Consider the following 14141-nt stretch of genomic DNA (forward strand, 5'->3'; position numbering starts at 1 on the left):
CAGCCAACCACTTCTTGCTTGTAATGAGCATCCCTACGGTAGGCCCTTCCCAGTGCTTAATTTGTGATAGGATAAGTGCAGAGGCCCAAGGTGCTGTTCAGAAGCCAGTGCCGGGCGTTATCGCAAGTCGAGGTGCCCAAGGCTAATACCAAGGGTGCCAGGTCTTGAATCCACCTCACGCCCCGTCCCCTTTCATTCACCACTGTCACTCTGGGTCCCCATTATTTCACTCTTCCAGGGTCCTTTCCAACAGTTTTTACTTGTTCACTGTTTTCTTCATCTTTGTCTTTTTATGTTTTATCCTCACTTGCTGTGTGTGAAAGTCTGAGGAGGAAAAATAAGAACAATCCCCAAAAATGGGTGCGGTGGGGCCACTTGCCACCAGTGTTGAATTGGGATCACAGTTTGGCCCGGGCAGTCCTGAAAAATGTCCCACATTCCAAAATCGTTAATATACTTTTGTAGTTTTATATAGTGTGAACTCGCATCTGCCCTCCTCCACCACCCCCGTCCTTTCCATGAGCGGAGAGCGACACAAATAACCCAAGGAGCTCAGCTCCCATGCCAGCTCTAAACAGCCGCCAACCACCCTAACTTTCCAGAACTCCTCCAAACCTGTGTCCTCCAAAGTGAGTGCTAATGGCTTCCCATCAGCAGCACCTTGAGGCCTCTGTCGCACCTGGAGGGAGCTAGGAGACGGGGACACCTCGTGCTGTGACAGAAGGAGAATCTATTGTTCATCTTCTGCCTCTGACAATTGGCCGCCTGTATGTTTGTAAACCCTGTAATAACATCTGTTTAAGGTGTGCACTTGCAGTAGAGACCATGATTGCCCTGGCTGATTGGACTGATTAGTCCACCCTAAAACGACCCACCAACTGGCCTCTGTAACGGGCCCATCGGCCCATTTCCAATTTCCCGACTTGCCAATCTGAGCCAGCCTGTAACCCCGCCTCAAATTAAGCACTGACGCTTGCTTCCTTGGAATAATGGGAAGGAACTTTAATTCGTGAAAAAATACATCTGTTCCTTGGCACGAATGAAATAGAAGTACCAGGACTAGAGCTCACGAGAGATGGGGCACCAGAGCACAGAGGGGCAAATAGTATCGAATAACCTTTCCTAATACTATGGTGGGCAGAGTCAGCCTATTAATACGCGACTGCCCTTATTCCAAGCTGCCAAGTAGCTCGTGTCAAGTGTGACCAGATGTCACTTCAACACGACGTTTCTATTCATGGGTTTTACTTTTATTTATCCTAGTTAACAGGTGTGTAAGTCCAATTAAAATTATACTACAGCTCCTAGAATGCACCGATATTTTAAGTCAAAACCTAGAACTGGAAAAATTGTGTCAAGGTGTGGAGTCATCTGGTCACCTTACCTATGCCCTGTGATGCATTTTGGTCCGTTCTATGCTGGGTTTAACCACTGAGGTGTGTGCAGGCTTTGGTGCCCATTTGTGAGCTTTGCATTTTGCCTCCACTGACTGGCTTGCAGTAATTAGCCCCCCCCCCCCCCCCCCCCCCGGGGATGCCGCTGTGTTGCTAATCACCACTGCTGTGCATGATGTCAGTTTTACTGCTTTTCAGGTCTTTAGGTCACGGGGTGACCGGTCACTACCGACAGCTTCTCTTATCTTCCATTACGGAGGAGAGGGGTGGAGAAGGGGGGTGACGAGGCAGGACTGGAATCCTTAGTTAAACAGTGGGGGCAGGGGAAGGGCAAGTGCAGATACGGCGAGGCAGATAACCCTCACTATACCTTAATTCAAGAACGGCTCTGAAAAGCACTGATGACGTGACGCACAGGCAGGACATCCCGCTGCTGAGGAAATGTCACACTAAGGTGCTGGACACGGGCTGGCGATGCTTGTAGTCTGCACACCAGCACTCACAGGCAGTCATGCTGAGCGCACACACACTGCCGGTCTCCTCAGCTGCTCTTCTTAAGTGCTGCAGTCACTTGCCATGACACCGGGAGAAGCACTGCACACCGACCTGCTCAAAGGCACCGTCTCACCAGCCTTCCTTTCGTCAAGTTTGTTGCAGACGCCTGGCGCGAAAGGGGCGTTTGAATCTGCTCTGCGCCAACCAATGAAAAGGTGCAGTCAGCACAGCTACGGCACTGCTCCAATAGCAGCGATTCGGTAAATATGCGCCCACCCTTCCTGCAGCCACAAGGACGCATCACTCGACGCTTTCCATCGCAGCAGGTAGTAAGTTTCTATTAATTTTAGAGCAAGTTGGTTACCAGAAAATACACCTTCTTTGAGGTCACAATGGCAGCGCTTATTTTCAATACAGCGAAATGTAAGGTTTCACGGCGGCGGCCGGCTACTAGCTACCACTTTCTGAGTGACTCCCCCAGCCAATCACTGGCTAGACTCGAACCCAGTCATGGGCTGCTAGCCAATCCGAGGCCTCTGACGGGCCTCTGGCTCTCTACCAGCCTTTCTGATTGGCTGTGGGTACTCTGGGCCTGTATTACTTACGTGATTTAATGTCTACTTGTCCATCGGACAAAGGAGACAATAAATCTTCTTGCCCGTCACAAAAAACAACATGGCTCGGGCGTCGGGCGATAGGATTCCCCCACCCCTGCCTCTTGCCCGTCACAAAAAACAACATGGCTCGGGCGTCGGGCGATAGGATTCCCCCACCCCTGCCAGTGGCTGCCATTGCCCTTGCTGTATGCTGTAGTGGGTGACATCCTCAAGCAGGAATTAGTTTGGAAAGGGGGAGATTCTCCCCTTTCCAGCGATGCTACCCACAATTGTAGGGAGGCACATAGTGCATAGTATCTCCCACAAGACTTGCATGGGAGCAATATACCTGCACCTTCCTGGCTACTCCTGTGAGGATTTGACACATCAGCACGCATTGTGGCGCACTAACTTCACAGATGGTTCGGAAAGAAAAAGTCACGTCTGAAGCAGAAGTGATCCGCTTCAGCCCTGACTTAGCGTTTTTGAAAGGAAGTCTCAGATGTAAACACCAGAGGTTTCTTTTAAACCCTCCCTAGTGTCGGCCGATGGCTGCACTGGGAAGGTAGTGCGAACTAATGGGGCTAGTGAACGTAATTTGGGACACATTTTGTAGCAGTATTTTGTCACTAAAGTTTTTATGTGCTTGTATGGCCCAGTGCCAAAATAAAGATAATTGAATTTTATTTGGTCACTGTTGAAGATCACTGGGTTTTGCCTTTCTCATAACTTTTTTGTTTGGGGAATGCTGACACTTATGCTACAATGTTGCTGGTTTTTTTCAGACGCTACTGTTTGTGGCCACACTAGGTGCACCCTCTTCAAATCTATTTCTCTCAGGATTTCGATATGGACAGAAAGCAGTTTGATAAAACCTAGAAATTGGTTTCTTCTGGTTCTTCCTTTCCATTTCACACTGTAATATTGTCCCAACAGCTCTATTTTCAGAGTCCTTGCATTTATCAGCTAGAATGAGGATTTGCTCTGGCATTTGGTTCAACTTCTCCACTGACTTTTCACTGTCTTGAGTTATGTTCGCGTTTTTCTCTTCCACACTTTCAATTACCTGTCCTAGTTGATCAGTGTCTGCCCTGAGTGTACATAATGTTTCTCAAGCTTTGTTTGACTTCCACCATCTCCTAGCTGTGATCCTCATACTACACATTTTTCTCAATATGTCATTCAGGTTAACTTTGGTGATGGGAAAGACCTCCCTATCTTTCAGTCATCTCTGCGTTTGTTCTTTTTTTGGGGATACTAGTCACCAATTTCCCTGGTTCATGGGATTTTGAGTCAAAAGACCCAATGACTTTGTCCCTTTACTGCTGCTTTTGGGCTTTTGTCTGCGTTCTGTTTCGTCTCCAGAATGATTTGTGTCTGCTTGTGCGTTAATGAGCTTAGATTTTGGGGTTCGCCCAGTGCTGCCTTTCGACGCCTTAACCGGAGCACTATCCTATGACACTGCCTTTATCGTCCTACTGGACTCTATCCCCCTAACAGATTTACTTACCTGGGCTTGTTCCAATGCTTTTTTCTCGTTTTCAGAAACTTATGACTTACCTCTTCCTGCAGGGCTCATTAGGGTTTTGGCTTCTTCTTCAAGGCCTGTTTTCCCCTTACTTTCGTTTTTGCTGAACATAGATGCAGGTGGGAAATTGATTATTCAGCCCCCCCACCCCACACAATCTTTCATCTAGTAACTGTGATCTACCCAAACCTTTTGGTTCTCCAGCACTCATTGCTCGGGTCATTTGTGATCTCCTTTGTTTCCCCCTTCACTCTCCCCCTTAACTTGGTATTGTGGTCTCCTCCTCTGATCTGGAGAGACACTCGTTGCTGTGCATTGCCTGCACTTCGATTCAGCTCTGCCAGAATCTCCTTTCTCCAGTGGGCTCTGCTGCTGCAACAGTCTCCATCCTCTGTAGGCCATGCTGAGAGCTGCTGCCTCACTGAGCTGACCGTCGCAGTGCTAGCGCTCTGCTTCACTCAAAGGGAGCAGCTTCAGGTGGGGAGGGGTAGGAAAGCTGCAGAGGTTGCCAGGCCACTGCGTGTATGGCTTTTTTTTTCCTTTTCTTTTTTTAACGTTTTGGAATGAGGTGGGAGAGGGCGATTTAAAATTGACAAGGGCCCAGAGCGATATATATATATATTTTTAATACATTGTGGGATGGGGTGGTGGAGGGAATTTTTACGAGAGTGGTGTGGGTGAGCAGCAGGATACCTGGTATTATTGTTGTTTTTATTTTTTTAATTAACAATTTGAGATGGAATGGTTGAGGTTGTTACATTAGTATGATGTGGTTGGTGGGTGTAGGAGACGAGGTATTGGGTATTTGATTTAAATGTCGGCATGGGGTGGGTGTGTTTCTGAGGCATCTGTGGAAGGGTGGCAGGGTACCGGTATATTTTCCATAATTGGGAGGATGGTGTTTTGGGGCAAAGGTGTGGGGTTGGGGGACATTTCCGTTAATGCTGTTTTAAAATTATTTGTGTGGCGGGGACTGAAGGACCCGAGGCCAAGTTGTGCCTGGCTTCTCTCCGACTGCTCTTCTCCACAGCTCATTCAAATAATAATCTGTGAAGTAGAAGACGTTTGAAGGGACATGCATAACAAAACATTTAGTTGGATAGCTCTAAATAACCTAGAGTTTTCACCTCAGGATTCCACGTCACATCATAGATAACTTGATGTATACTCTATTAGCATCATTTGCAACCCCTTGGTTGAAAACAACCATGCTATTGACAGCCACCCTTCCATTTTTCTGCAAATTTACACCTCAGACATTGTCTGGAATTCATGCAGTATACAACTGCTATATATTATTTCTGACGAAGCCTTCCTTTATGGCCTGAAAGTCTTATACCATTTTAAGTAATTTACAAAAAATGAAAGTCCCGTGTTAACTAGCACAGTTACATAGATTCTCTACTTTATTTAGCTGGTGGACACATCTGTACACACCAGGCTTTTGACTTCTTTTAGCAACTGCCAGCCTTTTTCTAAACCCATGTTTTAATCACCGTGCTTCAATGGGTGAATTAGTCTGAAGCTTTTTACTCAAATGCATTTCATTTTGGAAACTCCTCGGGATATGTTTTGATTTCAGCTGACTGTCTGATTTTTAGATATAGTAAGCTGATCTTCTGACGGTGACCTTTGTTCATGAGATTTCTCAGCGCACATCAGACACGGCCCCTGCCGTGCACTGAGTGCTTCAGGTCTTATGCAAGAGACTCGAAGGCCTCCTTTCAGATCAGAGTGGACAATCCTTTCTGTAGGATCGAATAATGAATAGGATTGGTGCATTCCTCTTCCGATTATTCACTTATCGATGCCATGTTTACATTTCTTTCGATGCTGAATGTTGCTACTGCACTCTGAGAACTTTCTTCCCCCACGTATCCACGTTTTCTTCCGAGCTCCTTGCTCGGTCCTCAGTAACTCTCCCTACCCCACTCTTCAAGTGTCCCCTTCTTATCACCCAGTTCTGTATATAGATTAGAATATTTATTTTTTATTTTTTATTGTTCAAGTAAATATTATTTTTTTTATTTCCCAAATTTTATTAAACCTTTTTACATGACCATCTTGGCGGTTCTGTTACAGGGTTAGCAGTGTTGTTTCAGGCACACTTTAGACTTCGATATGTAGGGACGCGCAAGTCCCAAATGTTTAGCTAACCCCTCCTGACGTAGTTGGAGAAGAAGTGCAAGGGTGAGAAAGGGAATAGAAACACGGGCGGAAAGGAGACAGGCAGTAAGAATTACATTTCTTAACAATTCCATGTGGACTCTGTACATATGACATCCTATGGGGTGATTGGCATCCATGCAGGATGCGTGCTAACGGTACCTTATTTTCTCGGGGGTTCGTAAGTGTCCAGGTACATGTCCAGCGCATTCCACATTTTCCTGGATGCTGGTTTCCATGGTGAGTTCGGAGTGCAATGTTGTCCGCGCCTCTAAGATGCGTGATCCAGTTGAACCAGCCTTTGTATGTGGTTTTACTAGTGTCTTTCCAGTTGGCTAGGACCATTTTCGCTGCCGCAGTTAGTAACGGGTCAAGTAGGTCTTTGTCGGTGCAGTTCTTACGTCTGTACTCATAGAGGCCATGGTAAGTGTGGAAAATTCTTTAGTTAGTGTACAATGAACAAACCATTTATGAACCCAAATATCTGCTCCCAGAATGAATTGAGTGTTGAGCAGTGTAGAATGAGGTGTGCTAAGTCCCCGGTTTCTCGGTTACAATTCCAGCATATCGCGTCATCCCTGATGCCTAGTGAGAATAGCTGGGCCAGGGTCCAGAAGGCCTTGTGAAGCAGCCAAAATGTTGTTTCTGAGAGATATCGCGGGGGATATCTTGTTACATGAGGGCGAGCTCCATATTGCGGCCCACACTTGTTCGCTATGTTTGACGTTCTTTTTAGCATCCCAGTATGCAACCATCATTAAGCTTAGAGGAATTAGGGCGGAGGAGTTTGTTCAGGTGTGAGACCTGGTGTCCCAATTTATTAATGTTCAAAACAAAACTGGAGATTGATGGTTGTGAAGCGGATAATTTGGTTCTAGCGAGGGCCGTTCTAATTTGTAAGAAGTTATAGAGTTCTATGTCCTCTAGTTTGTATCTTGTTTTAAGGTCTGTGAAAGTAATAGGGTATGTTCCGTTATCAAGCTGGTAAGGGAAGTGGATACCTTTCTCAATCCATACCTCGAAGGCAAGGCTTTTCCCTTTGTACAGAAACTTGCTGTTGGACCATAGTGATTCCATTTTCGATCATTTTATGCAATCTACTTTTAGTAGTGCTATTTTTGTGTTCTTGAAAATGGATTTGGATGTGAGGGGGTGTCTATTTGCAGTTAATAGGGCCAGGGGTGTTAGGTTGTTCAGGACAGCCCTCTCTATCTGTAGCCATACCGGCCTATAGTCGGCTGGTGGTGAAATCAAGTAAGTGCCTTGTTTAGCCAGAAAGGCTAGATGGAATATTATGAAGTTTGCTAGGTTTACCCCTCCTTGGTTTTTATCCAATCTTAGCTTTTTGATGCTTATACGTGCCTTCTTCCCTCGCCATAGAATTTCGAGATCCTGTTGTCAGATTTGCGGTGGAATTCATCCCATTAGAAATAATGGGATCATGCTGATCAGGTAGTTGAGCATTGGGGTGATAATCATTTTAATGGTTTCGATTCTGCCCCACCACGTTATGAATTTCGGGGACCAGGAGTCTAGGAGTTTCTTAATCTTTTATAATGTCATTAAAAGTGTCCATCTTAAACTTTTGAACACTTGATTTGTCTGAAGCTTAATTTCATGTATATGTCAGTTTGGCATTTTAAACCTAGACTGTACAGCACGGGTTGTTATGAGTATCAAAACAAAGTTATTCTCTTATTCAGCAGCGATTATAAATTCTGATGATATACTTTAGAGTAGATGAAAAATATACCATTTGAATTGCATTTTTAAATGTGAGAATGCATTATGCTGTATCATCCCTGAAACAGCATTTACTTAAGTGAAAGTTACTTTTAGATTCACTACACTTTACTCTCCTGACACCTTGGTTGGATTCCATGTTGTCACCTAGTCATTTGTTTGCAATTATTTTGGACACGTTCAAAAGTAAGTTGCACAGTTTAGTTAGAAACTCCTCTAATGTTAGCTTGTGTGCTGTTTGTGTTTTTACTAAAGGCAACCATTTTGCCTTTCAAAAAATATTTTTGGGGGTTTGGTGATTCCCAAGGAAATATCTGAAAATGTGTAATCTGTGGTAGCTGGTTGGCTAGAAATAACTTAAATGGCCAAATACATATTCTGCTGTTGATTATGGTGGATAGAAAAGGCCATTTAGGAAGAACCTATACTTTCTGAAAAAAACATTTGAATGTCTTTTAGAAGCAGGCTCTTGTCTCATTACAAGCTTTACAAATGTTCCCCTATTTGTCTGAGGATATCTGATTTTGTTGATTTTCTTAAGTGAATTAGTCATTTAACAGGTGTATGCCAGTGTGGTCTAAACATGATCTTCCTCATTAGGGGCATAGCCCAAGATGTGTTAAAGCATCTGCCTTACTATCTGCAAAGGGTTTCTCTCAACATTCATCATGGTTCATACTCGACATATCTTCTGTTTTCAGTGTTCGTTCTGAATGTGCAATTGCTTGTGTTCCTCATTTTCCTTTTCGATATGTGGTACTCTTAGTAAGAAGTGGGTCAGGGGTGGTAAGAACCCGCTTCTTATGAATTTTGAAAGTACAACTGTGCTCAGATTGGTAGAGTTTATGCTTGCTGTATAAGCACAGAGTTGCCTGCTTTTAGGGCACAGTTGTACACTTCTGCCTGCCCAGTCTGCATTGCTTTTTTGTATTTTTGTGAACGGCCTGTTAAACATGAAGGGGGAGACATCTTCTTGGTTCAGATATTTTGTTTAATGGATTTCAATAAAAGGAGGGATGAAACCCATAAAGGTGAGAAATCTGCTGGAAATAAGTGTATAATTGTGTTAATATGTTTGGGGCATTGGGAGGTAACACTGGGAAACATCAAATAAAGACCAGGTTAATTTTTATTGAGGGTTTTATTCTGTGGGGTCGTCCATGGTTGCTCTCACCGTGCACAGCTAGTGTACGGAATCAGCTTAGTTGGATGTACACAACATACATTAGTACATGGGTGGATATAAATATAAATATGTGCTGCCCAGTAGCTTGAAGTCACCAAATACTAGTGGTCCCTTTCATTTGTTAGAATGTGGTTTTGAAACTCTGAATCCTTTCCTGCAACGTTCACCAGATCTCCGTCAGTGACGATAGGGAAACCTCACCAGTCTGGGAGATTGGTGTTCCTGGGGACCGCATGATGCAAAAGTCCCTGATTAGCCAAATCTTTTTTTTAATAAACATTAAAAACAAAACCATGCATGACCTGTCGTGGCTCAGATCTTTTAAACTTGATTCAATCTCTACTTCTGAAAGAGCTATAGTTTCTGTTCTCTCTTCTTAACTGTTTTTTGTTTGAGAATGTTATCCCACAAGTTTGGAATAGGAGAGACAAATATAAGAGTAGGTGTGTTACTCCAGGACTTAGACAATCTCCTATTATCAATAGCCATTCTCCTAATCAGTCTGTCGTCATGTGACTAACTGTTTTGGTAAAGAGGAACTTTAACGCCTGCCTAATGCATATGAGGAAACGGGGCAGATTCCTGGCACCCAACTGCAAACAGCTTTACATTTAGGAGCTTGGAAAAGTCGCATGGTTAGGAAGGGTTTTATTTCATTATTTTGATGTATCCTTAAATTTGCACTTGATGCGCTATAGGAATGTTACACTTCATAATTTACTTACAAATTATTTTTTATTTTAATGCAGTCTTAACCTGATACAATGTAAGATGCTGTAAACAATGAGTTATTTGCTGACGTTTTTCTTTTTCATTTTCTTTCAATGTTAAGGAAAACAGCTGAAACAGATGAGAATCTCTGGTGTACTGTGAATGGGCCTAGTCTGTAATGAGACCAACGCTTTCTATGAACCCACCTTCAAAATACATCTCTCCTGTCCCCTTTGGGGAAGAGTAATGGAACTTGGTGCTGTGCCAAAGTTAATTGCGAGAGGATTTGCTACACTGTAAATAAGGTTGTTGAAAAGACAACATGTAAATAAAAATAATCCTGGTTTTAATACATTTTTACTTGGACACAAGTGTGGGAAATGGCTTGTCGTGGGTATTGGAGGGAGGATTCTGTGACCACTATATTTTATGTCCTCCTATATTTTGTCCAGCATACCTTGTACTATGATAGATTTTTCTGCCTATGTATTTGATATGTGATTAAGCTTATAGCTTTGAGCGACCAAACATTTTACAAAGTAAAAGTACTGAGAAACTGTATTACATTATTTCTTTGTGTGTTATTTATTAGGCTCTGCACTAACTTTTAAAGTTGTACATACACGTGTAAAGTATCCTTATCCAATAAATTTAGCTTCTACTTTTAAAAACTTTGTTGCAGTACTGACATTTTTGTTTTAGCAGTTTTCCAGTAAGATGCTTAGAACTGTTATTTTTTTTTTGTAAGTTTCATCCTCACTGAAGAAGAAAGAGAACCTTGATATTTCAAAATAAGCACTTATTCTGCGATTATTCAGTTTTGTTCCCAGAAATGAGCCCAATATATATATAAGGATATGGTTCAAGATGTGACCAGAGGATGCCAGAAATTGCGCATTTTATTGTTGAGCCACTTTTCCATCTACAGTTCATTTAGGCTATCCCCTACCCCGAGGCTCGCAGGTTAAAACTGGCAGATTTGTATCCTAATAAAAAATAGATATCCTAATAGAAAATAGATACATTTGTTTCTAATCTGTTCATTTTAAATCAAAGGACTCCCATTGCTTAATGTTTATTAACTGCTATCTTCAGAGAAGATAAGCCGAAGTTTACATATTCGTTTATAAGGGCATTCCAGCATGACCATGTGAAACTACCCTGCCGTTTGTTCTTACTGTTTTTAATAGGATTGTAGTTGATCATGAAATACAATGTCATCTAATCCAAAGTTATTGTAGAGCCTTAAAATATGCATGCTGCTTATTAAACAAACTTTTTATAAGCAATCTTTATCAAGTTCTCCCTTTTTGTGTTGTTAAGACACTGCAGCGTGATTTATAGTGCTACAGTAAAGATGTCAAGCATTGTTCAGTTTTATTTTGTTTCACACTATTGCCAATTTTAGACGTGAGCGCAGTTTTAACCTTTGCTTAGATCTTGGGCAAAGTTGGCCAAATTTCTTAATTATTTTCCCGAAAAACTAACTTTTGGCAGTTTTCGCTCCCTGTTTTTAAAGCTTTGCTTACTTAGTGAAGTATGCAAAAGTTTTTTACAAAAATCACACATTCTTTTCACTAATTTTCGTACAATGTAAAGTTTACAGAAGTTTAGTGCGCTGCGTTTTTACATTTCATATAGAGCACAATTCTGTAATGTTAAAATGAATCTCCTTTTTGTAAACCTTGTTGATTGTGGTCAAATTTTACTTGACAGAAGGTTTTTAAACATATGTTCTCAAAGTAAATTGGTGTATCAAACTGGTTACAAAGAATCCTTTGAAGATATTTATTTGTTTCCACTGCAATAATATTGACAATTTACTGTTGTAAATAGGTATTTGCTAATTTGTTTCCTTTCATGCTTCGTGCAATGTAAATTCCAAATTTGCCAGCAGAAATGTGTATTTCTGAGTAACATCAACTACATAGCATTTGTCCTTGATTCCATAATAAAGGTCAGCATTCTAATGTAAATGCTCTATTTCCATTTCCTTTACATAAGAAATATTTATAATGAGAGCATGTCTTTATATATTCAACCGTCCTAATCTAGAGTAGTTTGTTATATGTCCATGTTTGATAAGTACTGAATTTCTTTCGGACATGTCGATTGTTTCCATTGTGGTGAGAGCATGTGCAGTTTAATTTATTTAGAAATAATTTACATTCATACAGTTTTCAGCTGTTTTTAAATATTACTCTATAACATGAAGATATACCTCTTTAAATTGATCAGGTACTTTTTTGTAGCCTATGGGTAATTATTCCTTCGTATCTTCAATATCCCTGAATGTAAGACTGATGATGTCCGTACAATAGGCCAAAGGAGTAAAGCCCTTCTCACACACCACAGAAGCTAAAGTAGTTTATGAGATTCCTGCACCCTGTGTGTTATCTAGCTGAGTCAATAACAAGCATTACCTTTGCACGTATCGCTTGCATTCTTGTTCTCCCATCTTGTAAGCGTATGCATGTATATGGCAATTTTACACTACAAATAGTGCAAATCTATAGTTAAGTCAGTAGAGCGCTGGACTGGGTCAAAGGCAAAGTTAAAATCAAGTGATTGAAGGGGAAGCTGGGTTCTTAGTGATGTAGTGTTCTTTAAAGAAGGGTGTCTTCAGCTCTTTCCCAAATTTGAGTAGGGTTGGATGATCCTGATGGATGGACTGTTGCTTTGTTTCTTTTGTTTTTTTCTGCACTTTGTCTCCAGTGGTAGATACCCTTTCCTGCGGTATGCAGAGAACCAATCAAGGGGCTAGGCTTGTCAGCCAGATGTTACATGCCAGTAGACGTTTTTTCATTTTAGGTGTAATGTGGTCCTAATTCTTCAGCCCCTTAAGGGGGGTAAGATGGGGTCAGATAGCTGTGGAGCAGGGTGTTGCCACTATGCAGATGTGAGAATATGAAGGCTCGAATTGCAACTCTTATGTCTCTTTCTGGGGAAATGATTTCAATTTGTTCAGTACAGAGAGAGCTCTTAAAAGGCTGCATTGTTCTCTCCGTAATTTATCATAGGAGGACACGGTTGGTGTCCAGAGATAATCTGAGAGACTTGGCATTGGGTGAAAGTCAAGGTTCGAATTAGTCAAGGTTCATAGGTGGTGAAAAGAAAGACCACAATAACAGCTAATGAGATGATTTCACCCACCGGTACGAGATACCATAAAGGAAGCAGAAATACGTTGTAATTACATTGATATAGATTTATTAATTTGAAACAGAATATTTTCATATTAGATTGAAGAGTTGGGTAATTCCTCAGGTGTTGGTGAAGGGTTTGCACTTGTGTGTGTATGTATGTGTGTGTGTATATATGTATGTGTATATATATATATATATATACATACACGTGTATGTGTGTGTTCAATACAAAAGAAAGTTACAGGGACGTTATAGTTAAGTCAAGTTTTACTCATACAAAAGCAGTGAAACTCAGCATCTAGCTGAGCTAACTATAACTCACGCCCCAGCAATGCACTGCTTAGGACCTCACATATTACATCACTCATGACATGGTCAGTGACATGACTGATGACATCTCAAATGACATCACTGATGACATCATCCAGTGATTGAGTGTTTTTGAAAAGTTTGTGTTAAATATATGTACCAAGGTGTATAGGTGAATCATTGGGTGATTGAGTGACTGTATCGATTATTCAGTAGTTGTGTTACTAACTATAAGTGAGTGAGTAGGTGTCTCAGTGAATGTATGGGTAAGTGACTGGCTGTGTGAATTTATCAGTCTGTCAGTTGGTGTCTAAGTGGCTATATGTGTGTGTGAGTGGGTGCGTGTATAACTGTATGGGTGTGGGAGTGGTTGTTTGAGTACCTGTATGGGTGTCTGTGTGAGTGAGTGTGGGGATGTGTGACTGCCTGTATGAATGGGTGAGGGAGTGGGTGTGTGTGTGAGGGGCGGTATGGGTGTGTGCGCATGGCAGTGTGTGTGAGTCAGTGAATGCATCAGCTGAATATGGGTGAGTAACAGGGTATGTGAAGGACAGTATAGGTGAGTGATGGGGCACATGAGTGACTTTATGGGTGAGTGAGAGTGGCGAAATGGGTAAGTGTGTGCTTCTGTCACTGACTGTATAGAGTCAGTAGGTGTTCGTTTCTCTGAGGGAGTGGCTGTGTGTAACTATATGTGTAAGTGGATGTATGGGTGAGCGAGTAGGTGTGTGAGTAGCTCTCTGGGTGACTGACTCAGTGTGTGAGTGGCTATATGAGTCTATGAATGGATATGTCCATGGCTGTATTAGTGAGTGGATGTGTGTGTAGATCTATGAATTAGTGAGTGGGTGTGCAAGTACTGGTATG

The 14141-nt window shown here is 42.0% G+C and overlaps 1 protein-coding gene across 12 annotated transcripts in view; it reads left to right on the forward strand.

Annotated features, from left to right (window-relative positions):
• ZHX1 (zinc fingers and homeoboxes 1) overlaps positions 1 to 11795 on the forward strand; it is a 214291-nt gene extending 202496 nt beyond the window's left edge. For all 12 annotated transcript variants that reach the window (XM_078686810.1, XM_078686817.1, XM_078686809.1 and 9 more), the window contains one exon: positions 9941 to 11795. The gene's annotated coding sequence lies outside the window, so the exon portion shown is untranslated. The remainder of the gene's footprint in view (positions 1 to 9940) is intronic.
• Positions 11796 to 14141: the final 2346 nt, after the last annotated feature.

This window comes from Lissotriton helveticus, chromosome 4_1 (genome assembly GCF_964261635.1).
Source record: "Lissotriton helveticus chromosome 4_1, aLisHel1.1, whole genome shotgun sequence".
Lineage (NCBI taxonomy): Eukaryota > Metazoa > Chordata > Amphibia > Caudata > Salamandridae > Lissotriton > Lissotriton helveticus.